This window comes from Cervus canadensis, chromosome 13, assembly GCF_019320065.1.
Source record: "Cervus canadensis isolate Bull #8, Minnesota chromosome 13, ASM1932006v1, whole genome shotgun sequence".
Classification (NCBI taxonomy): Eukaryota; Metazoa; Chordata; class Mammalia; order Artiodactyla; family Cervidae; genus Cervus; species Cervus canadensis.
In genome coordinates, this window is record NC_057398.1 from 58064002 (window position 1) to 58088233 (window position 24232).

Genomic DNA, 24232 nt, shown 5'->3' on the forward strand with positions numbered 1-24232 from the left:
CATATATCTAATAAGTAACTTCTCTGTGAACTTTCAGTCCCACTAGCTACAATGAAATGCTTATATATGCATTTAAATGAAACTATTTAGAGGAACTTGAGCCTTTTCCTATGTCAGTGGCCTAATAAAACAAACTTTACAAACTAAGCCAAAAGGGGAAAAAGTATAATATCTATGTATAAGTTTCAGCTTCTGAGTATAAGGAGGTGACTAGAAATCACATAGGACTTTCTCTCAAGGTACTATTGGCATTTGCTTGTCATGAATAAGTTATGGTTGTAGTCTGAATGCTGGATAATGTCATGACTAATAAATTAATGTGACCTAAGCTATGATCCAGGGCAGAAAAGTGGGAAACACACAGGATCTGGTAAACATGAATAAGGGGTCTTATCAAGTGTTTTTAGGAAGAAGAGACTTGAATTGTGGTTGTTTACTTATCTTTAGTTTTTCTGATGGAACGTAACAGAGCTTTTGTCTTCCACATTCTCAATAAGCCAGACTATTAACATCAGCCAGAGGATATTGAAATTATTAATGTTTGAGTTTTGATGAAATATCTGCTTAGCTTGCAAAAGAAATTAAGGTATGGAAAATGATCAGTCTGATCAGTACACCCAGATCTTTGTTATTAATTGTGGGCTTTCCTGGTGGCTCAGTGGTAAAGAATCCGCCTGCCAGTGCAGGAGACACAGGTTTGATCCCTGATCCGGGAAGATCCTATTGGCCGGGGAGCAGCTAAGCCTGTGCACCATAACTGCTGATCCTGTGCTCTAGAGCCCGGGAACCACAACTGCTGAGGCCACATGCTGCAACTCCTGAAGCCCTAGGGCCCTAGGGCCCGTGCTCTGCAACTAGAGAAACTGCCACCATGAGAAGCCCACTCACCACGTCTAGAGAGTAGCCCCTGTTCACCTCAACTAGGGAAAAGCCTGCACAGCAACGAAGGCCTAGCAGAGACAGAAACAAAAAATAAAAAATAAATATACATATTTAATAATAAATATTATTAAATATTATTTAATAATAATTAAATAATAATTAAAAATAATACATTCTTTAAAAAGAAAAGGTAAAAAGAAAAAACTCTATTAATTGTTTCAGTTTCTAAAATTTCTCCGTTCCAGATAGGTGGTCACTGGAGGGGAGGGGAGGCCCATGTTTAAATCATGACAGATGCATAGAACACGGTAAAAGCATAACATTAGGAGACATTTACTGTTTGCCTAAAAGAATTTTTGCATCACTTTCCACTTCAGAGTCATAGGAGTGAGCTTGGCACAATTCGAAGTCAGGCGAAGGAGCTTGTCAAGGTCACGACAGTAAGGCTGGAGGCTGGGTTGTGGCGGGGTGCGGGTGGGGAGGGTGGCAAAATTCAAAGCCAAGTGTCTCGTGTCAGCGAACTTTAGGCTGGCTGAGCAGCTGGGAACAGGAGGGTTGACGTGACCGAGAAGAATGCTCAAGGAAGTTTTTTGTTTCCAAGACCCCTCTCCTGATAAATGAGGCTCTTTATCCTAGATAATTCAGAGCTTTTCTTTTTCTGTTATTACCCGTGCCTAAACCAAAACCATCAGTGACTTTTGCAACCCTGTCATCTTGATCAACACTAACTAAACACTTTCTGGAGCTCATCATAGAGCCACTCAAAAACAACCCCAAGAGCAACGAGACTGGGTGATGTGAGTGTGTCTGTGCGTGAGGTGTAAGCCCGGGGGGCTTCCTCTCCTGTGATGATTCAGAGAGGGTCTACCCAGAACAAGTCTGGCCTTCAGACTGTCAAAGAAGTCCCTCTTTGATCTCTTATACATCGAGATTCCAAGTACTATTTTACTTTCAAAAAAAAGTGAGTTTCCTGTTTGAAAATTATTTTGAAATCTCTTGTTCAGAGTCTGTTTCATTTAAAGACTTTTATCTAAACTCAGGGCGTTTCTTTTGTTGTTGTTATTTATTTGTTTTTTGGTCTTTGGAAGAAAGCATAGTTTTTGTATTCCTTAGCAATTAAGTCTGTCCATTTGGGTATATTTAATACTTAATTTCTACGTAGGCAAATGAATTCACCGTAATCTAATTTGGTCTCTGGTTTAGTTCTTAAAATGATAAATGCCTGGTCTCAAGGTTTATTGTATTTATCTAGAACATGAAATAAGATGAAAGTGAGTATTTTTATTAGTTTCTACTTCATGAAACCTCTAGCCTTTACCCCTAGGAGACTTCAAGGTCATGCAGCCAAGCAAAATAATGGGGTAGAAAAACTGAGATTTAAGACTAGAGGTGGGCCTCTGAGGATGGGGCAGGTGCTGGGCTGATGGTGGTCTGTGGGCAGGTTGGGGGAGGAAGTCTGAGCAGGAGACTATTGCGCAGAATCTGTTACCATGGAGACAGACCAGCGCTCTTGCACATCAGAGGAGCTCAGAGTGGTGGGTGGTTGGTGACTATTGCAGCCATCCAGGAAGTCCAAGGAAGCCCAATCAGCAGCAACCAGAACCCATGCACAAGGCCAGCATTCAGAAGCCAGGTTCAAGTACCCAGACTCAGTCCTGGCTCCACCACTTACTAACTCATGGCCCTGACCAGGTTATTTAGTCTCTCTAAATCCCAGCTCCTATACAGTTATAAAAATGAGATAGTACCTACCTTTTTGGGGTATTGTGGTGTTAAAAATAACAAAGTCCTTAGCACGTGACTGAACCACGTGTAACAAATGATAGCTTTTTGAAAAATTGGTTATTAGGGTTATGCCTAGAGCAAAGTGAATGTTTGATTATAGGAATGAGAAGTTCAGTTATTGGAATTAGAATACCCAGTGAGAATAAGACCAGGAAAAATGATTGTTATGATGATACTGAGTCCTCTTGGACTGCCCCTGACTAGAGGTCAGGATGGATATCATGCTTAGAAAGGGTCTGAGTTTGCATGTGGTTCTGATGGGGTCTCTTTGGCAATGAGAGGGTCACAAAAACAAGGAGCTAGATGGGATAGTGCACTTTAATTATCCAACTGAATTCACACAGAACCACGCTTAACCTGTGACCCTTCCAAAGTGCTTTTCCAGAGACTAACCCATCATGTGAGCATTTCCCAAGATAACGTTTTTCTCCAAGAAACCTCATCTGTAAGGAAGAGTTTTACGATGAATCTCAAATCACAGAATTGGTCAAATTGTATTCTTTTTGCAAAATTCAAAATATTACATGTGAAAAGTATGATCCAACTCCTTTGTAACCCCATGGACTTCAGCCCTCCTGGCTCCTCTGTCCTTGGAATTTTCCAGGCGAGAATACTGGAGTGGGTTGCCATTTCCTCCTCTAAGGGATCTTCCTGACCCCGGGATTGAACCCATGCCTCCTGCATCGGCAGGCAGATTCTTTACTGCTGAGCCACCAAGGAAGCACTCCTTTTCATCACATGATGCTGTCACTGTTTTCTTCCTTATACTGAAACCTGGTGCCCTGGGCCACCCAGCACTTTCCTACCTTCGTCTCCACTTCAAGATGCTCCAGTTTTCTGGCTTCAAGACTCTGCTGGGGGACTAATCAGCTGAGAAATGAAGGGATCTCACTGTCATCTAATCCATTATCATTTACAGAGCCCTTTGCCCCTTTGTTCTCATTTATCTCCCCTTAGCTGGCAAGGCAGGAATCACCTCCTTTGAGGACAGGAGGCTCAGACAGTCGAATTGCCCAAGGCCACTCAGCTGGTAAGTGACAGAGCCACAGTTAGAAGCCAGACTTCAGAATACAAGCTCTGTGACTTTTTTCCACTTTATTGTGTGGACCGCAAGCTGATGATGGCTTACTATGTGCTCCTCTCCCATATCATTGTATGTGTGTTTTTAACTGACTGACAATAATGTGTTAATTTCAGGAGTCCAGTAAAGTGATTCAGCTATACATGCATATACATTTTTTTTTCAGATTCTTTTCCCTTATAGATTATTACAAAATATTGAGTAGAGTTCCCTGTGCTATACACTAGGAGCTTGTTGGTTATCTGTTTTATATATAGGAGTGTGTACATCACTGTGTTAAACAGTGGCTTCCACGGCTTTCACCAGCTTACAAGGTACCAGCCCTCTGGGCTCAGCTCTCAAAATGTTCTGTCCACACTGGTGCTATTCACAGGAGCTCCAGGGGATGAAAGAGGCCATCCTGTCTTTGATTTCATTTTCCTCTTGAGTTAAAGATAAGTATGTGATAGATGTCAGCATTTGTAAAGCTTAAAAAAGAATGGGCACCTAGGGAAGAGCAGCGTCCCAGAATGTTTTGGGTGCAGAGCTCTGCTCTACAAACAATCATTGTGTATTAACGTGTGATCGTACCCAGGATCAGAGCAGAGGGATTTTTTTTTTTTTTTTAATAAGTACAGATCAAGTTTCTCCTCTGCTCAGAACCTCCTTAGCTCGGAACTCTCATCTCTCTGATCTCATCCCCCTTTCCCAGTGTCCTACCCTGTCCTACCTCTGATTTTCCTTCAGCCACTTGAGTCTGCTTCCTGTTTCTTGAACAGGGCAAATATGCTGCTATCTCCAGGCCTTTATGCTTGGGGTTTCTTCTTGGAAGGCAGAAGAGTTTACACTTCCTTTTTCAGTGACAGGGAAGCCATGAGGAAGATTTTGAGGCAAGGAGTGGCATTAGTCATGCGTGTAATCATTGTTTGACATAAATATTGGTTTGGCCAAAAAGTTCATTTGGGTCTTGCCATCGCATGGCACAGAAAACCCGAACAAACTTTTTGGCCAGCCCAACACAATCGTGTCGTAATCCCCTTTAAAATCCTTCCACTGCTGCCCGTGACAGCATGACATCCAGATTCCATGAACAGCCCAAGAGGAGTTCTCTCCTCACTCTCTGCTCCACCTTTCAGGTTCCAGCAGTGCTAGCAGAGGGGCAGATGGGTGCTTTAGCCTGTTCTTCCTATCAGCAAGCCTGAGAAAACCTACACAGTAGGAAACTTATCAAAACTGTGTGCTTATACATGGAAGCTTGGTATGCACCAAGCTGCAAAACACATCTCCAGCCCACACCGTCCAGACTGGGTCCTTAAATCCTTCAACATAGAGTGACAGAAGTCGAAGTCTTAATAGCTCGATGTGTCTGACTCTGCGACCCCATGGACTGTAGCTCACCAGACTCCTCTGTCCATGAAATTCTCCAGGCAAGGATACTGGAGTGGGTAGCCATTCCCTTCTCCAGGGGATCCTCCTGATCCAGAGATGGAATCTGGGTCTTCTGCATTGCAGGCAGATTCCTTCCCGTCTGAGCCACCAGGGAAGCCCATAGCCACATTGAACAGCACAGAATTACTTGGAGTCTCTACTCACAGCATATTTTCCCATCTGCCAAGAAAGCCCTCTATTATTTGATATTTTATTTTAAAAATGTCCCCAACTTTATTGAGATATAATTGACATGATGTTGTGTAAGTTTAAGGTGTACAATGTAATGATTTGGTATGTGTATTTATTGTAAAATAATTACTAATGTGTCTGTTAGTCGCTCAGTTGTGTCAGACTCTTTGGGACCCCATGGACTGTAGCCTCTGTCCATGTGATTCTCCAGGCAATAATTCTGGAGTGGCTTGCCATGCCCTCCTGTAGGGGATCTTCCCCATCCAGGGATCGAACTCAGGTCTCCTGCATTGTAGGCAGATTCTTTACCGTCTGAGCTGCCAGGGAAGCCCAATCACCACAATAGGGTTAGTTAATACTGTCCATTACCTCTGGTGGCTCAGATGGCCAAGAATCTGCCTGCAATGTGGGAGACCTGGGTTCAGTCCCTGGGTCGGAAGATCCTGTGAACGGCATGTTTTTATATTCCACATATAAGTGGAATTTCTCTGTCCTTGTCTGACTTATTTCTTGTAGCATATTGCTGTCATGTTTTATCCTTGTTGTTGCCGATAGACATAAAGTTAAACACAAGTTGTTTCCATGTCTTGGCTATTTCACTGAATGTAGAGGTACAGATATCTCTTTGAGATTGTAATTACATTTCCTTCAGATGCATACCGCAAAATTGGGATTGCTGAATCTTCAGGTAGCTCTATTTTTACTTTTTTTTAGAGAATGCCCATACTGTTTTCCATATGGCTGCACCAGTTTACATTTCTACCAAATATACAAGGGTTCCCTTTTCTCCACATCCTCACCAAATTTTGTTACCTTTTATCTTTTAGGTAATAGCCATTGTAACAGGTGTAAGGTGATATCTCATAGTAGTGTTCGTTTGCATTCCCCTCATGATTAGTGACATTGATTGAGCACCTTTTCATGTACCTGTTGACCTTTAGAATATCTTCTTTAGAAAAACGTCTATGCAGGTTCTTTGCCCATTTTTAAATTGGAGTATTTGGGTTTGTTTTTTTTTTTCCCAGTAGAGTTGTATGAGTTCTTTATATATTTTGGAAAATGACTTTTATTAGATATGTGATCTACAAATATTTTCTCCCATTCCATAGGTTGCCCTTTCATGTTGTTGACTTTTGTTCGTTTGATATGGTTCTAGTTGTTTATTTTTGCTTTTGTTGCTTGTGCTCTGTCATGTCCATAAATTCATTGCCAAGACCAATGTCAAAGGGCTTTTTCCCTATGTTTTCTTCATAGGAGTTTTATGATTTCGGATCTTACATTTAAGTCTTTTACTCATTTCAGGTTAATTCTGTGAGTAGTGTAACATATGGGTCCAGTTTCATTCTTATAAATCTGAATATCCAATTTTCCCAGCAACATTTGAGAGAATGTCTTTTCCCTGTTGAGTATTCTTGGCTACCTGTCCAATGTTAGTTGGCTGTTTATGTGTGGTTTTATTTCTTGGTTCTTTGTTCTGTTCCATTGGTCTGTGTGTCCGTTTTTATACCAGTACCATACTGTTTATGGGCTTCCCTCATAGCTCAGTTGGTAAAGAATCTGCCTGCAATGCAGAAGACCCAGATTCCATCTCCAAATCAGGAAGACCCCCTGGAGAAGGGAATGGCAACCCACTCCAGTAGTCTTGCCTAGAAAATCCCATAGACAGAGGAGCCTGGCAAGCTACAGTCAATGGGGTCACAAGAGTTGGACACGACTTAGCGACTAAACCACCACCACCATCATCATACTGTTTGATTACTATAGCTTTGTAATATGGCTTGAAATTAGGAAGTGTGATGCCTCCAGCTTTTCCTTCCTTGGATTCTTTGGCTACTAGGGGTCTTTTATGGTTCCATATGAATCTTAGGATTTTTTTTTTTCTGTTTCTGTAAAAAGTGCTATTGGAATCTTGATAGAAACTGTGTTGGATTTATAGATTACTTTGAATAATATGGAAATTTTATTATTAATTCTTCCACTCCATGAACATGGATATTTTTCTATTCATCTATGTCTTCTTCAATTACATTCATCAAGGCCCTCTCTTCTTTCTTCTCCTTTTCTCTACCTTATCAGCTTCCCAGCAGATTCTACCAATCCTCCAAGCTCTTACTTGGCCTTCTATGAACTCATCCCACGCCCTGCCGTTAGGCACCATTTTCCGTGCACGTGTATAGTGCCCCTACTACACAATGAAGAAATTGTCTGTTTATGTACTCACCCAGAGACCAAGAGCTTCTTGTGGACAGTCCCATGTCAGATTTACCTTGGATGCATGAATGTTAGGTTAGAGAAACACTGCTTAGAATGCAGTTGGTTTTTAATAAATGATTTTAAAAGAATAAGTGATAAGAAGTCAGCTTTGGGAAGAGTATTCTGAGATCTGAGTTTAAAGTAATTGGCAAAATTTCAATTGGGAGATGCACAGAAGGGATAGAGGAGGTAATTTCATTAGCTCAGGCAATACCCAAGGGAAACCGGAACTTGAGAAGTGGCAGCTCATACTCTGGGGCTTCCAGTTTCCTCATCTACAGAAGAGGGGTGTTAAATAGCATCTATGTCATAGGATGGTCAGACTGTGCTGAGAGCACCACTTATGATTATTTTTAAATACTAGCATTGGTCTTGGATAGTGATGAAGAACACAGCTCTGGGCTCTGTTGCCAGGACTGACTCTCAGTGTCCAGAGTTCCTTGCTGGTTGAATCCCAGTAAATTTCCCAATCACTCATGCCTCAGTTTTTACATTTTTATAGTGGAAATAATAATAGCATTTAATTTGTAAGCTGCTATAAGATTTGTATGAATTGATGCTTGTACAGTGTGATTAGACTTGGCATGTAGTAGCATCTTATTAAACATTAATTTAAAACACATACACAAGAGTGGAAAGGAAAATTGTGGAAACAGAATCAACACAAACTTATAGCTCAGTGAAATGTGTGTGGATGGATGTGTGCTTGTTGGCCTGAGAGATGGATGAAGTGGGAGAAAGCATCTAAGATACATTTGGTTTGGGGACTGAGTGATCCTACAGATAAATGATACCTTGAATCAAGATTAGGAGCAGAATAGAATAAATTGTTTTTCTTAATCGCTGATTTTATTACTTTTTAAATTACAAAAGCTGTACAAATTAGTTGGAAATAAATATACAAAAGCAGTAAGAAAGTAAAAACAGAAATTCTCTCCACCTACTCTTGGGGTAATCTCTTTTTACCTTTCTTCCAGTTTTTCTGAGATATAATTGATGTACAGTACTATATAAGTTTAAGGTATACAATAAAATAATTTGATTTATATACATCATAATGATCACAATAAATTTAGTGAATATCCATTATCTCATGTAGATACAAAGTTAAATAAATAGTAAAAAAATTTTCCTTGTGATAAAAACTCTTAAAAATTTACTCTCTTAACAACATTCATATATAACATATTGTCATTGTTGTTTAGCTGCTTAGTCGTGTCTGACTCTTTTCCAATCCCATGGACTGTATAGCCCACCAGGCTCCTCTGTTCATGGGAATTCCAAGGCAAGAATACTGGAGCAGGTTGCCATTTCCTTCTCCAGAGCAGAATAGAATACCTTTGAGAAGTTAGGCCAATATTTAATTCAAGTTTGCATCTGGTCAGTTTAAAATGGTGATGGATATCTATGCATAAGAAAGTTGGGATTTCAGACGTAGAATTTATGATTTAAGAATTATTAGCATTTAAGTATTAAAAATAATAGTACTCAATATTTACTGAAAACGGTGAATTCCATACTAAATATTTTATATGCCTTTTCTTACTTACTGGTCTCAGCATCCCCAAGAGGAAGGTACTATGATCAGCTTCCTTTCAGAGATGGGGAAATAAGGCCCAGAACTGAGGGGTAACTTGCCCCAGTCACCTGATTAAGTGATGAGCAAGGATTTGACTCCAGGCAGTTTTATTCTGGAGTCTTCACACGTTAATTCTTTTTTGGACCATCTCCAAGGTGAAGACAGAAGCTAGGAGATTGAGCAGGAGATTATGATGAGAAAGGGGATGTGTCCAGTAGGAATATTTTTGATCTAACCGTACACTTTTATTCCACTTCTTATTGCCAGTAGTTCTCTCTTTGTAGAATAAAATATTAATAGTAAGAACTCAATAGATGTTGAGTGAGTGAATGAATAATTGGAGGTTAGAGGTTCAGGCTTTGCAACCATACAGAAGAGGAAGACTCACTGGATGAGGCTGTCCAACTTTGAGGTACTCAAACCCCCATCCCACAAAAGAAAACCGGCTGCCTCAGAAGCACCTGGGGTGGTTTCTTAAAAACAGACTCTCAGTTCTCAGCCCTGACCCACTGCAAAGTGAATGGTCAGCGTGGCATGCTGTGTCCTTCATCAATGCCTGGGAGATTCAGATGGACAGCCAGTTTGCTACGCAGTACATTGACCAACCAAATTTGCCTGGGATTGAAATGTGATATTTGTGTTACGTAAAGTGCAGCCATAAAGGAATGAGATTGGTTTTCTTGTGTGAATCCTCAAGCAGCTCTGAAGGTGATTTTAAAAGAGGAATTCCCCAAATGTTTAGAGCAGTCACAGGATCGCTGAGGTAATTACATCGTCTCCCCAAGTGACTATTTTGTAGGGAAATGCTCATTTGGATTTGCAGTTTCTGGTGTGCTTAATAAATACCAATTTCATTACTAAAAGAGCATCCCTTCATAAATGTGGATAAAAGGGAAAACATAGAGGAACAGAGCATTCATCCGGCATTATTACTATGTATTCTTCACTTCATCGTTGCTCTCTGTGTTTGGAGAGGAATCGGTCAACTGGGTCATTTTCTGAGCTCCATGGACCAGCATCGTCCCTGCTTATATTTGAATTGTTCACGGCACTTTGACCTTTACCCGAGAGCGGCTCTACATCGATGCCAAGCATTGTTATTATATAGCAGAGGCTTTGTGAAATGGTTGGGGAGGGGACCCACTACACCTGTGCAATAGGCCGACTGCCGTTAGAATTCTATAGAACATTCCTCAGAGTATCATGTGAGCTGTGATGACACTGAATCCAGGCAGTGATTAACATCGTTATATCAGGGGTCTCCTGAGTTTTTATATCTTAGCTTGGTCTGGTTTGGAAGATGGAAAAGAATTTCCTGTCCTGATATTGAATACATTAGACCTCTGTGCCATTAATTCATGGCTATCCACACGTCTAGTAGATTTCACAGATACAGCTGGAAACAGCCGCCATATATACTTTATCTCACAGTAGTTACGCAGAAAATGAAAAAGAATCAATTCCAGTTTAACAATCTTTTGGCTTAACTATTTTTTTTTGCCCTGCGTACAGGTCTAATTGCTTTAATTCTTGTTTTATCTTTCTATAAGGTAGGGATCATATCCACTTCATTAGATCATTGTAAGCGATAACTAGAATTAGAATTGATTTCCTTAAAGGGGCAATACCTGTGGAGAAGCTTCCTTCATTTGAATTCTTCCAGGCATTTTTTTCTTTTGGGGCCTTCATTCATTCCTTTAATACATATTTATTGAACATCTACTGTGGGCCAATGATGCTTCTAGGTGCTGGAGATTTCACTGGGAAAAATTAGCCAGAAAATGCCATGTTCCCAAACAGAGGGCAAGGCAAACAGTCAAGGAAATAAATGTCAATTACAAGGTATATTAGAAGGCATTAAGGGGTTCAGGAAAAGCAGGTGAGGATGGGGAGCAGGCATTGATTCAGTTTTTAAAAAATTTTAATTGTATTGGGGTACAGTAGATTTACATACAATGTTGTGTTAGTTTCAGGTGTATGGCAAAGTGATACAGTTATGCATATACATATATTCATTCATTTTAGATACCTTTATCATGTAGGCTATCCCAGAGTATTGGGCAGAGTTCCCTGGGCTGTACGGTAGGTCCTTGTTGGTTATCTCTCTTATATATAGTAGTGTGTGTATGTTCATCTCAAGCTCCTGATTTATCCCTCCTCCCCACATTTCTTCTTTGGTAACCTTGTTTTCGATATCTATCAGTCTCTTATTTTGCAAACGAGTTCATTTGTTTCATCTTTTCTAAAAATCAGATTCCACATGTGAGTGATAGCATATGATGTTTGTCTTTCTCCATCTGACTTAGAGGAGAGGCTGACACTTCAACAAAATCTTGAGCGAAGGGAGGAAAGCCCAGGCAGCTTTTATGGAATCGCTTTCCATGGGACATTAGTCCTGAGAAAGGCTGAGCTTAAAAAGGGTTTTGATGTTTCATAAGTTTGGAAATAAATTTTAGAGATTTATAATGCTTGTTAACACATTAAATAATTTGAAAAGGCCTGCTGGGAAGAAATCTGTTTAACTCAAACATCCGTGTGTGCTGAGTTGCTTCAATGATGTCTGACTCTTTGCGACTCTATGGACTGTGGCCCGCCAGGCTCCCCTGTCCTTGGGGATTCTCTAGGCAAGGATACTGGAGTGGGTTGCCATGCCTGCCTCCAGGGGGTCTTCCTGACCCAGGGTTCAGACTCGTCCGTATCCTGCCTTGGAAGGTGGGTCCTTTACCCCTAACGCCACCTGGGAAGCCATGACAAACACATTTAAGAGTATTTCTCCCTCCTTCCCTTCCTCGCTTACCTATCCTGATAAGCCAGAGCAACTACAGTAGGTCTGAACCAACCTTCAAACGTGCAGGAAGCCCTGCATGATCACTGCTGATCATCAGCCCTGATGGTCAGTGGAGCTTCTGACGCAGAGGAGTCCAGGACAAACGCCTCCATTCTGGAAACCCGGACCTAAATAGGAGACCTCCATCTGCCGCTCCGTCTCTGAGCAGACGAACTTTCCTCATGTCAGGCTTCATCATCTCGAAATTGGGCATCATAAGCATGCCAAGTGGGCAGGATGGTTGTGAAGAGGAAATGAAATACAGTGCTAAAGCACTTGCTAAATTGTTAAGTCCTACAAATATGAGCGTCCAAGGGCTTTTTTGTTCACTTTTTTGAAACCTGGGCTGAGTCAGTCCCCGGTCACTTCCCTGTCTGCGGTTCATGTATATGGAGCTTGCCAAAGGAGCATTGCAGAAGGACTGAGAATTCTGGGTCTGTGAGAGAGTGAAGAATGGCACTCCTGGACCAGAATTCAAACCTTGGGCCTGATTAGCATCAGGCTCCAATTAGCTAAATTAACTGGTCACAGGCCCATTTCCCCACATGAGCCAGGGTTCCCGGATTTGGGTACACGTTGGAATCACTTGGGGATTTTAAAAACATACTATCACCTGGCTCCTACCCTTGCACATCTGCACCCTGACTTCTTTACTGAGGGGTGTGTCTTGAAAGTGAAAATGTTAGTTGCTAAGTCGTGTCTGACTCTTTGCAGCCCCATGGACTGTAGCCCACGAGGCTCCTTTGTCCATGGGGTTCTCCAGGCAAGAATACTAGAGTGGGTTGCTATTTTCCTCCTCTAGGGATCTTCCCAAGCCAGGGATCGAACCCCGGTCTCCATCATTGCAGGCTGATTCTTTACTATCTGAGCCACTAAAGAAGCCTGAGCATTGAGAAAACTTTTAAAAGCTTTTCAAGTGGTTCCAGTATATGGTAAAGTCTGGAGCTCACTGAGTTAAGCTAATCCTTGTGATCTGCTTTTTTTTTTTTTTTTTTTAGCAGCCTGGCCAAGAGAAAAGCCTCCAAGTAGATTGTTGTTACAAATCAATGAATTAGATTCTTTTTTTCTTCTGGGAAGGTAAAGAAGTAGGAAGTAAGAAAGGCAGCAGGTGGAGGGAGTGTGCAGGGACAGAGGAGAATTTGCTTTCATCAGCTGCCTATTTGGACAAGGTATATGCCTTCATATGCGTTTCATCTTCCTAATAATTCTGATACTTAAATAGTATCCCATTTTAAAGATGCAATCAGTGATCATAAAGAGTTTAAGATATTTCCTAAGGACTTTGAAATAGGACATCAGTCCTGTTTTTCTTGGTCCTTTCCACCACCCTCTGACAGCCACTCAACTTTCCTTTAGGCTCCCAATGCCTTCTCCCGCCCTCTTTTTCCTCTCCTTAGCTTTCTGGTAAAATCTGGTTTGCAGCATTTATTTTCTTTCTTGGTATTTAAAATGCCTTATTTTCTTATCTAAAAAAAAAAAAAACCCTAAAGAAAAGGTAACATATTTAGAGTTACTAGATCTGGGTATCTGACATGTGAGGGTTCATTCTTCAATTTCTTTATATTTAAAATGTCCCATTAAAAACAAAATTTTAACAAAGAATATCTACAAGTACATAAATGGCAGATGAAATCAGTGTTACATGTTTTGGATTTTATACGCTTTGTAAGTTTTCATGTGATAGCTAGTGACATACTTTATTCCCTTATGCTAACTGTACAGTAAGGTAGCTTAATAAAAAGTAAATGGAGGAGTTTTCTGAGAGAGACCGCTTCAGGCGAGAATCTTGGGTGGGCTGCCGTTTCCTACTCCAGGGGATCTTCCTGACTCAGGGATTAAACCTGCGTTTCTTGTGCCTCCTGCCTTGGCGGGCGGACTCTTGACCACTAGCGCAGCCAAGGAAGCCCCTCTGGGCACCATGCCTATGCTCTATAGCTTAGGGCCTCTCAGGGAGGCTGGCCCTGCGGTTTCTGTTTCCCAGATAAGCTCAAGACTTCGTGGAATGGGAACAGATGCAGGCAAATGCTCTCCCTTGATACCCGTTTATTCATTGAACATTTATGGAGCACCTATTGTGTGCGAGGCACTAGGAATTAAAAAGAGAGCTAAGACACCTGTGACTCTAAAGGCAGTTACAGTTGAGCAGCAAAGGCAGACATAGTAACAATAATGAAAGTATGATAAATACCGTCAGAAGAGTGTGTTGATGGAGGTAGAGAGGAAGGCATGATGGACCACGCTAGACTGTCACTGGAGGGTAGGGGGCTTACATTTTGGCATCCAGGTGACTTTTTAAAAAAAAAATTTATTTATTTTTAATTGAAGGATAATTGCTTTACCATATTGGCTTGATTTCTGCCATACATCAACATGAATTAGCCATAGGTGTACGCATGTCCCCGCCCTCTTGACCCTCTTTCCCACCTCCCACCCTTGCCCACCCCTCTGCGTTGTTAGAGAGCCCCAGTTTGAGTTCCCTGAGTCATAGAGCAAACACCCATTGGTTCTTTACATACGGTACTGTATATGCTTCCATGCTCTTCTCTCCAATCATCTCACCCTCTCCTTCCTCCACCCCCTGCCTTTGTCCATAAATCTGCTCTTCCAGGTGACTTTTCAAGAGTGTGGTTAGGTTCACTCATGCACCTCTTTGGAGATTACCTAACCACCAATGCTCAAAAAATTCTTCCCTGAGGATGATCGGGAAGTTGCTAAAGAGGAAATCCAAGTTGAAAGAAGTTGAATGACTTGCCCAGGGTCGCAAAAGCCATATGAGGTAGAAATTTGACTCCCACGAGCGTGTTCTGACTCCAAGTTTAGTGTTCTTTCCATGACACCGAGTTTCCTCTGCTGGGTCAGCATCTGGCAGGGCCGCAGAGCTGAGAGCATAGTCGGTGACTCGTAGCATCAGGTGACACCTTGATCATTTTTTCCAGCTGAACCTGGTTGCCAAGGAAAAGTTTCTCCCTTCTGAACCTGGGCAGCAAATATCTCAGATGAAAATACAGCCTTAAAATGAAAGACCTCCAGAAAACCCCAGATGTAAAATTAAAATCTGAGAGTTATTGCCCTATTCAGAAATGTATGGTACAAATACAGGTGTCCACAGATATTTAAAATCCCCAGCAGTCTTTTGCCTTGAGTGCTACATAATTTCATATTTTACAAATTAGGTTTTATTCAAATAAATGCAGCTTTATGTCAGATGCTTCTAAGTCCTTTACATTGATAACCACTACCCCTCCCCCCCATCTTTATTACCAGCTTAAGTCACTGCCAATTTACTGATGATTCCAAAATAAATTCTCTGGCCACAGATTTTTGTTTAAATCTCTCCTAAGGCTGGTGGAATCCCGCTGTTGCACAGGCCTGTAAGCTTAGTATATCCCAAACCAAATTCATTATTTTCTCAATATCACCTTTATTTGTATCTCTTTAACACCCTATCACTAATTCAGTTGCCCAAGTCAGACAGTAAAGTCTGTTGATTCCAGCTTTCCTGCCAAGTTCCCTCCCATTTCTCTTCCCCACCTCACTGCCACAGTTATGCCTGCAGCACCCATTCCTTGGCACCTAACGGATGCCATGGATCTTAACTGTACTCCCTGAAACAATGAGTATTTCTCCAAACTAATCCATCTTTCTTAGTACCCAGAGCAGTGTCCAGCCAGCTTAAGTCAAACCAGAGGGCCCTTCTTACTTTAATTCAATATTCAGATCTTTTTAAAAGGGTGGCCCGTTTTCTCCATATTCAGTAAAATACCTTGATAATAAATTTCTTTGATGATTGAAGCTTTTATTGTGTCTCAAGGCCATCATTCTGAATATTGGTGATTACTATACACTCTCCATGTTGTAGTCAGCATGACATTTGGCTGAAATGGATGTGTTATTCTAAGTTCAGTTTTTAAAATAAACTACTCTTACATCAGTGGTTCTTAACCTTCCTGGAGTCATGAACCCTTTTGAGAATGTGATGAAACTTATGGGTCTTCTTTTGAGAGCAGTGCACAGGCACACACACACATGTTTTGCCTACAACTTTAAGACTTCCTTATTCATTCATGGATCGTGAAATCTGGGTTGAAGACCTCTGCCTTATATGATATTGTGGTCTTTCATAACAAAGGCATGGAATGCATTGCTATTTTAAAGAAATGGTCTTATGAACTTGGTCTTAGTTGATTAGTTGCAGTTCTTACCATTTGGATGCTGTCTTTCAAGTATGGACTGGATAGGGTCATTGATCTGTGTTGTCATTCTGATTATACCCCTAACTATCTGTAGGACTTTGTGATGTCCTGTAACTAGCAAGATGTAGTAGAAATCAATTTAGATCCTCAGCCAAAGGACCTCCATTCTTGTCTTTCTATGCTCTACTAAGTTCGTAAAAAATTTTTACAGACACAACTCTAGTGTAAAATGAGGCACATCTGCCATGACTGTATTTCATTGTATTGGAAGAGTGCTTTCCTTCCTGCCATTTCATTTTATCCTAACAAAGACCTGAAGAGACAGTCGGTGAGTTATACTTTTTCAACGCATAGGAATAAATAAGGAAAGGAACACAGAGAGAAGCATCTTCCAAATGAGTTACATCAGGAAATATACAAGAGGTCCCATTCTGGTTCTAGCTCCCTCCTGTCTTCACCATACACCTGTGGTCTTCAACTAGCTTCATGATTTAATTCAGGCTACACCAGAATCTAAGTCATCCAGGCATAAATGGTTGAACCCATTTACCTCAAAAGAGGTTGTACAACACTCTGATTGTGGTAGAAAGAAAAGTTTTAGGCAAGTATGAATAATGACTAATAACATTTTGGCTGATATGGTCAGTTACTGGTATACACAGTTATTAATCATTTTATCTCATATAAAAGGGGCCATCTTGGAAAAGGTACTAAGTTTGAGCATATTTCTGTGGATTTTTTTCTGAGCTACCCTTAACTATACTCAGGAATTAGAAATACAGTTTTTGTTAATTTTACCTGAACTCCCCAGCATATTTCTGTATTTTCCAAAAATCCAGCCCTACGAGACTGCTTACTTTTCTCCTTGTGCAGGAGGGAGACTGAAGTTGGGAATGATTTAGTCTTTTGCCAGATATCACCCATAGCTGATCAATAGTGGACCCAAGAGAAGATCACAAGAGAAGAGTGGGGGACTGTGGTTCCCCACTTATTTTCCTATCTTTTAAAGCAGGAAAATGAGTATCTTGACACTTAGAAAATTAAAAATCCAGCAGAGAAAGGTTCATAAAAGCAAAAAAGTCATAATTAAGTGTATAATTGCCTTACAAATATTACAATTATATGTGTCTCTTTTTCCTCACTCTCATTGAGTTCTACCCCATCAGAATATGTTTCCCCAGGGACTTCCCTGGTGGTCCAATGGCTAAGACAATGTGCTCCCAATTCTGGGGGCCCAGGTTCAATCCCTGGTCAGGAAACTAGATTCCGCATGCTCCACCTAAAGATCCTGAGTGCCACAGTGAGGACCAGGTACAACCAAAAAAATAAGTATATATTTAAAAAAATATATATATTTAAGAATATGCTTCTCCAATTAAATAGTTTTACCTATGATCTTACCTGGGCTACCCTCATAGCTCAGTTGGTAAAGAATCTGCCTGCAATGCAGGAGACCCTGGTTCAATTCCTGGGTCGGGAAGATCCCCTGGATAAGGGAAAGCCTACCCACTCCAGTATTCATGCCTGGAGAATTCCATGGAGTTGGACACAACTAAGTGACTTTCACTTCACATGATCTTACTTGGTTTTTTCAGGACCTGTCTGAAATGTGGAGAAATAAGCTTGCCTTTTCTCCAGTTAAAAGGATAAAACATTTGCTATGTTAAATGTTCGATGTCTGTCAAATTAAACATGGGCATCCGAGCTCTCCAAAGGGCACTTTTGTGTCAATGAGTGATCAGAAACTGTTTAATGAGAACCAATTGTTGTACTTGGCACTTTGTTAGGCAAGCCAGAAAAGACAGGGAAAAATAAAACCCAAAAAACTATAGTCCTGTTACAAAGAAACTGGGAGTGGAGAGTTAAAAGCAAACCCCTGAGATGGTTAAATAACAGTGATGTCATATGTAGGAGTGAACACTGTTGAACAGAGAGAGATGATGATCAGTACACTCAAAAATGGTAAATAATGGTTTCGTGGGCAAAATAAAATTTTGACTTGGAGTTGACCAATCACTTTGACTGCTTGGGCAATGACATTAGAGTAGGCGTTAACAGGAGGTGTGCGATGGGCAGTGGGTGACCACCCTAACTGCAGGACTCCACAGCTGGGATGCAAATTGAATAGGTAGGTGAGTAGATAGGCAGAGAGCTTGATAATGGCAGCTCAAGGCAGATTCAATGAATTTGAATCCCAATTGTGTAACTTTGGGCAAATTATTTAACTTCTCTGTCCCTCTGTTTCCTTGGGGAATACAATGAGAATACCAATAACCCTTCTCTCACATTGTGGTTGAGAAGATTTAAGTAGATTTATTACTTCTAAACACACGGTTAGAACAGTGCCTTGCATATGTTCCATCTACCTTCGTAAGCTCTTTTACGCGCCCTTTGGTTTGATTGGGAAGTTACAAACAATTGTACAACTTATAGTCAGTTGTAAACTGAACATGTTACATCAACTATTATATTTAGGATAAAGCCAGAAAATAAAGACTTGAAAGTAGTCTGAGAAGTTTGAACTTGAATCAACAAGAGAGACCGGTTCCCAGCCAGAACTGGATTTAGACAAGCCGGGCTTAACCAGGGATCTACTCAAACCTCCAGAGAACTTGAGGATGTCCCTGCAATACTGGTTGCTCAAATAGCTCAGCTCTGTGGGAGGAAACTGCTTGGTGACCTGCTCCAACGAGCATGCAGACTGGGACAAAACAGCACAGAAGGCATTTGTCTGAACAAAAAAATGGAATTTCAAGGGATTAAAGTTAGTCAAATTTTGATAGTTCTTTCTCTTGGCAGTGGGTCTTTAAGGGTCTAGTTCTGAGGTTAATAAGTAAACAAACTGGAGAACCAGGTTGGTAGATGGAATATTAATGAGCCCCTCTTGGATAGCTACTGAACAGTCACCAGGAACATGGAGAGAGGATGTCTCCTCAAGAGTTCTGAACAGACTCTGCCTTCTTTAGAATCATCATTGACCCTGATAACCTCTAAACACGGGACAAAACTACACTGATTCATCCTTTGGGCATTCCAAGAAGACTGATAAGCAAAGCTAGATGAGTATGTCTGATTATTAACGGTGATGAGATAGAGTTCACTTTGGAATGTACTAGTCAGGAGTCCTGAGACCCTCCCTAGGTTTATTTTAGTGAGGTTCTGCTCCAATGTAAACGGTCTGGTCTTTGCATAATTACAATGACTTCCCTCTGGAGTTTGCTAGTGATTCTTGATCTGTGAGTTGAAATGGAAAAGGCCTAAGACTTGACTTGCTCTTTTCATTAAATGGAGCCAAGCTCACAAATAGGTAAACTGTTTTTAAACCTCCAGCAGCTGAAGATTTATTTTGGATGAGTTCAAAAGTTTTTCTCAGGTTGGGGAGAAAAACTTCTGAACTCATCCAGATTTGACACTCTCCTCCACGCTTAATATTTTGCAAACTTGGCTTCTGCTGTCATCTTTTAGGAATTTGAATCAGTGACTTCACTTATTCATGATGGTGACCAAGGTCAACAAGGGGCTTGGGGGAAAAAAAAGTTCTAAGCCCATTCTACTACCCCCAGTGGGGAATTAGTGATAAAGAAGGGCAAAGTATTTGCCAAACCTCATGCTAGATTTTTATTTTTCAGCAATGCATAGTACTATAGTGATGAACCTACACAATACTGTGATTAATAGAAGCTACGTAAAACATATCAATGTACAAGTGGCATAAACTACAGATTACAAAAAGACATGCCCTCAGTTTTACCTGTCATGTAGCCACACCATCTAAAATACATTCTTATGTTTGCAGAAACAAACACTAAGGAATATTTTTTGAGACCTTCCCTACTGATTCCAGAGAACATGATGAGAGCAGTGACACATACAGTGAATGATCAGCAATACTACCTTGGTATTAAAAAAAAATTAAAAAAAAAAAGTTTTCTTGTTGTTGTAGACGAATTCAAATAAAAGCTTGTTCTCCTTTCCGCCCTTTTAAACTCCCCTTGTGGGTCAGATGCCCGGGAGCACCCCCAAATTTCCGGATGTGTCCAGAGAGCCCCTCAAATAGGGAGTTGGCCCTTTTCTGTCTTTCTCTTTTTCTTCCCTGCCCCCCCCTCCCCATTTTTCAAGGGCTTTAAGGAACATCTCTGGGAGACAAAAATAGCTCCAGTTGTGAGAGGCCTACACACTGGGAATGCAACTGAGAGATGCAAGTCAGCAACTGCCAGCCGAGAACAGGAATGTCTGGCCCTGGGTGGATGCTCCTCGCTGTCTGGGTGCCGCTTCTCTGCCTGGGCCCGGTGGGTAGAAGGGAAAATGGTTTTTCCGGGGAGGGCGGTGGGTCGGGATGATTTGGGGTCTGGCCTTGGAAGGAACGGAGACCCCAGCGTTCGGGGAAGAGGGGCGCTTCTTTCCCCTCCCCCCAAGTTTCCCCAAACGTATTTTGCCCAGCCGGGGATTGGCGACGGTCAAAAGGGAGCCGTTGGCACTGAATGTCACCCTGAAGGTAAAATGAAAGACAAAAGATGAACGCATGCTTGCTTTCCGCTCGGCAGCGGCGGCTGCGGCGGCAGTAACAGCAGCAGGATTTAAAGGGGAAAAAAAAAAAACCCACACACACACAAAAAACCCACACGCACAGACACATAAATACACACCCAGAGGCGTCAATTATGCCAACGCAATAATGCAATCAAATCGTGACAGTGCCGGCATTTTTTTTTTTTTTTTGGAGAAATCTAGATATTTATTTTGCAAAAGGGAGAGAGAGAAAGGCATGCAAAGAGAAACGTGCACATACCACGTAACCACCCGAGGAGAACCTGGCAGCCTCTCTCTTCTTCTGCCAAGTTATCATTGAGAAAACAGACAGGCATCATGACGTCCTGGGTCACAGGGAGTGCGGACCGACGCTACCAAGAGCAAAGGGAGGCGCCCGGGCGCTCCGGCTAGCGGCGGGCGCCCCTCGGCCCCTGGCCGCCCGGCTCGGTGAGTGCACAGCCGCGCGGGACGCGGACCCCGGGGCCCAGGCCGGCCCCGCACCCGCGGGGGCCCAGCGCGGGGCCGTGCCCTTGGCCCCGGCGCGCCGGCCGGCACCCCCTCGCCCGCCCGAGGTCGCGGGAGCCCAGTTAAAGGAGGCGTGTGTAAGATGTGCAATGTTCCTGCATGGGGGTTTTGTAGACTTTCCCAGCCAAAGCGACCGGCTTCGGCTTCTTTAAAATCCCCGACGACTCACCTGCTTAACCTGCTGCAGTTCTGACCCTGCCAAGGTAACTGGTCCAAACCCTTATCATCAACATCTGGAGACAGACATTTGCATCGGGGGCATCCTTGATTTGCAGTCCTGGTGGAAATCTCTATTGCTCCCCCCCTTCCCCCCTTCACTTGTTTAGAGTCTCTCGGAGGAGAAAAAAAAAAAAAAGCAACCCCTCCCTCCATAACACAACCATGAGTACTGTCGTCCCCTGTCGTAGACTCGCCTTACCATGACTGCAAAACTGTCAGCGCGTGTGTGCTAGAGACACTGATCAATTCTCATTTCCATGAGATTTGTTCTTTAAAACACCTCTCCCATCCCCCTTCCTGGATGAGACTTCAGGGCTTGGGAAAGTGGCAAAGAGTCGGGGCAGAGTTAGGGCGCCGGGACCGCGGTGGGGGATGAGTAGGGGTGGGGGTCCTGGGCGGCGAGGGGATCGGGGCAGGGGGTCGTTGGGGAGAGGGTGGTGTCCGGAGTTGAGGACCGCTGCCGTGGGCTGGAAAAATCCTTCTGGTGCTTGCTGCTGCCGTAGTCCTAGGTGTCTCCTTCCTGTCCTCTACGCCTCACCCTCTCTGTCTCCCCAACGCCTTCACCTTCCCCTGGGACTCTCTGAAGTTACACGGAGGTCACCCGACCGTCGTTTTAAGTATTTCAAACCACCCACCCCCTTCTAGCCCTCAAGTCTCTCCGATGATCTGCAGGCTAGACCCCTTCCCCCTCACCCCCCAATGTTTGGTGGTGAGAGAGTCAGAGACACAGAGGGCCGAGCTCGCCTCCTCCGGTTCCCTTCCCTGACCCCCGCCCCCCCTTTCCAGAATCTTAATGCACATTTCTGGAAAAGTCCGGAAGGGCCTGGAGAAGTCCCTCGCGGAGCCTCGATGTTGTGAAGCGATTCTGTCTGTGTTTATCTCTCGTGCTTGCTCGGGTGATGTGAATTGCTACACGGGCGGTTTCAACTACGGAGGCTTGCTTGCTGGGGGTTGGTGGTGGACGGCCAAGCACCGTGGCCTCCCAAGAAGACACGGGCAGACACTGAGAGCACGTGATTTTTGCTACGCTAAACCCGAGGGCAATGTTGAAAATAACACCTTTTCTCTCGCTTTAAAAAAAAAAGAAAGAAAAAAGAGGGAGAAAGAAAGAAATGCTCAGCATGTGAGTTAAGTGCAGCTGTTAGGGCCACGTAGGACTTCCTACTCTTTTCAGAACACTCCTGCTTAATACTTTAAGTCAAGAAGCAGTAGACCTGGGGATGTTTTGAAGTGGTGTGGAGCAGTTGAATGACTTGATCTAGTTTTGAAGAGAGACTCTCTTTTGTTTCTCACGCTGCCCAAAGACCAAATAGGGGAGTGTGTTTGGAAGAGGCCCAAATTCAGAAGCAGCAGGCAAGGGAAAAGAGGAAGAGAAGTTCTCCAGGGGAAGGCAGGGGATGGGATTGAGGAATGGGAAAGGGGCGTCTGGATTCTTTTTTATTTTTTCCTGTCCGGTAGCTTTGATGTTACCAAAATGAGTTAACCAACCTGAGAAACAGTTTTCTGTCCTTGTAGGCAAGAGAGGGAAATTCGAACAGTTCTCAAATCTGAGCTGAGGAATAGCTGACAGAAGCTGCTTGAAAATATGGATGGAGATAAAGTCACATGATGGGGCTTCTTTTCCTTCAAGTAGGAAATGAATCGAGTATATCATGAAACAGGCCTAGATGATTTCTCAAATATAGATCTGTCTGTTAAGCATGGCTTTGTTATTTTTTATTAAAACAGTTCTTATAACTCTTTCCACTCATGTTATGGAGAATTAGAAGCGTTTCTGTGGAGGGTGGTATCATATAACACAGAGAGCTGTCCATTGACTGGGAGGTGAATGTCAATAAAAGATCATTTCTTCAGCAAATCAAAATAGCATTTAAATCTTAGTGCCTGGTGTCTACTGAAACTCGCAGATCTTCATTAAGAGGGGATTGCCAAGAGAGTCAAGGGAACTGCCAAAGGGTGGTGCTTTAACAAAATAGAGCAGGTCAATCCATTTGGTTACGATGTCTGTGCCACTCAATTTACGCTGTACAATTTTTTCAGAAATTAAAAGGTTAGCAAGAGAGTTCCATGTTCCCATCTCCAACTGAGCACCACTTATTACTGTGAAAGGATTTCAATATTAAGTGATCTGGAAGATATTTCATCTTTCACTTTGAGTTCTGAATTTGAATCAGCATGAGATGGCAGGACAGCCAGATAAGGTGTAACCAACCTCATAGGCAGGGAGCCGAAGGGCTGGGAGGGAAAGTGTTGCTGAGAAGAGTATTTGAGGCTGTTCTCAGGAACCTTGTTTGCAGGGACATTTCAGTTGCAGCTAGAATTTTCTCAAGAGCCTGCCAGAGGTAATGGGCTTATGTTTGAAATTGATCCCAAGTGTCTCTCTCCTGTTTTTTTTTTTTTTTTCTTTTTCATGAACTTGCTACGTACCTTAGCTGAATAGTCAAGGCGAAACTTTCCTGATGCCCTGTGACATTTGATAATATAGACAAATCCCTGGTTTTATGTGTCCCAGGAAAGTAGGTTATTTATGAGATTCTCTTTTGTTTACAGATGTGTCCATGCAAGTAGCTTTAGCCCTGTTTTCCTTCTTTTTTAATATTGTGCGTGCTTGATTGTGTTCAATGTAAAACAAATCACATCCAAGGAAGTTAAAGGCTGCCTTACAAGTTGACCTGTGAAATTGGTTTCAATTAGACACTGGAGATCTCATTATCCCAGTGAGGGAAATTTATAACATAGAAAGTAGGAATTTTGTATTT

The 24232-nt window shown here is 42.3% G+C and overlaps 1 protein-coding gene across 6 annotated transcripts in view; it reads left to right on the forward strand.

Moving 5' to 3' along the window:
• ESRRG (estrogen related receptor gamma) overlaps positions 1 to 24232 on the forward strand; it is a 674161-nt gene that overhangs the window by 29842 nt on the left and 620087 nt on the right. The window contains exon 1 of one of the 6 annotated variants that reach the window (XM_043485931.1): positions 20377 to 20488. The exons of 3 other annotated variants lie outside the window; for them this stretch is intronic. The gene's annotated coding sequence lies outside the window, so the exon portion shown is untranslated. Of the gene's footprint in view, positions 1 to 20376; positions 20489 to 20702; positions 21177 to 21266; positions 21458 to 24232 lie in introns of those variants that run through there. 2 more of the 6 variants (XM_043485926.1, XM_043485929.1) reach the window with 2 other exon arrangements.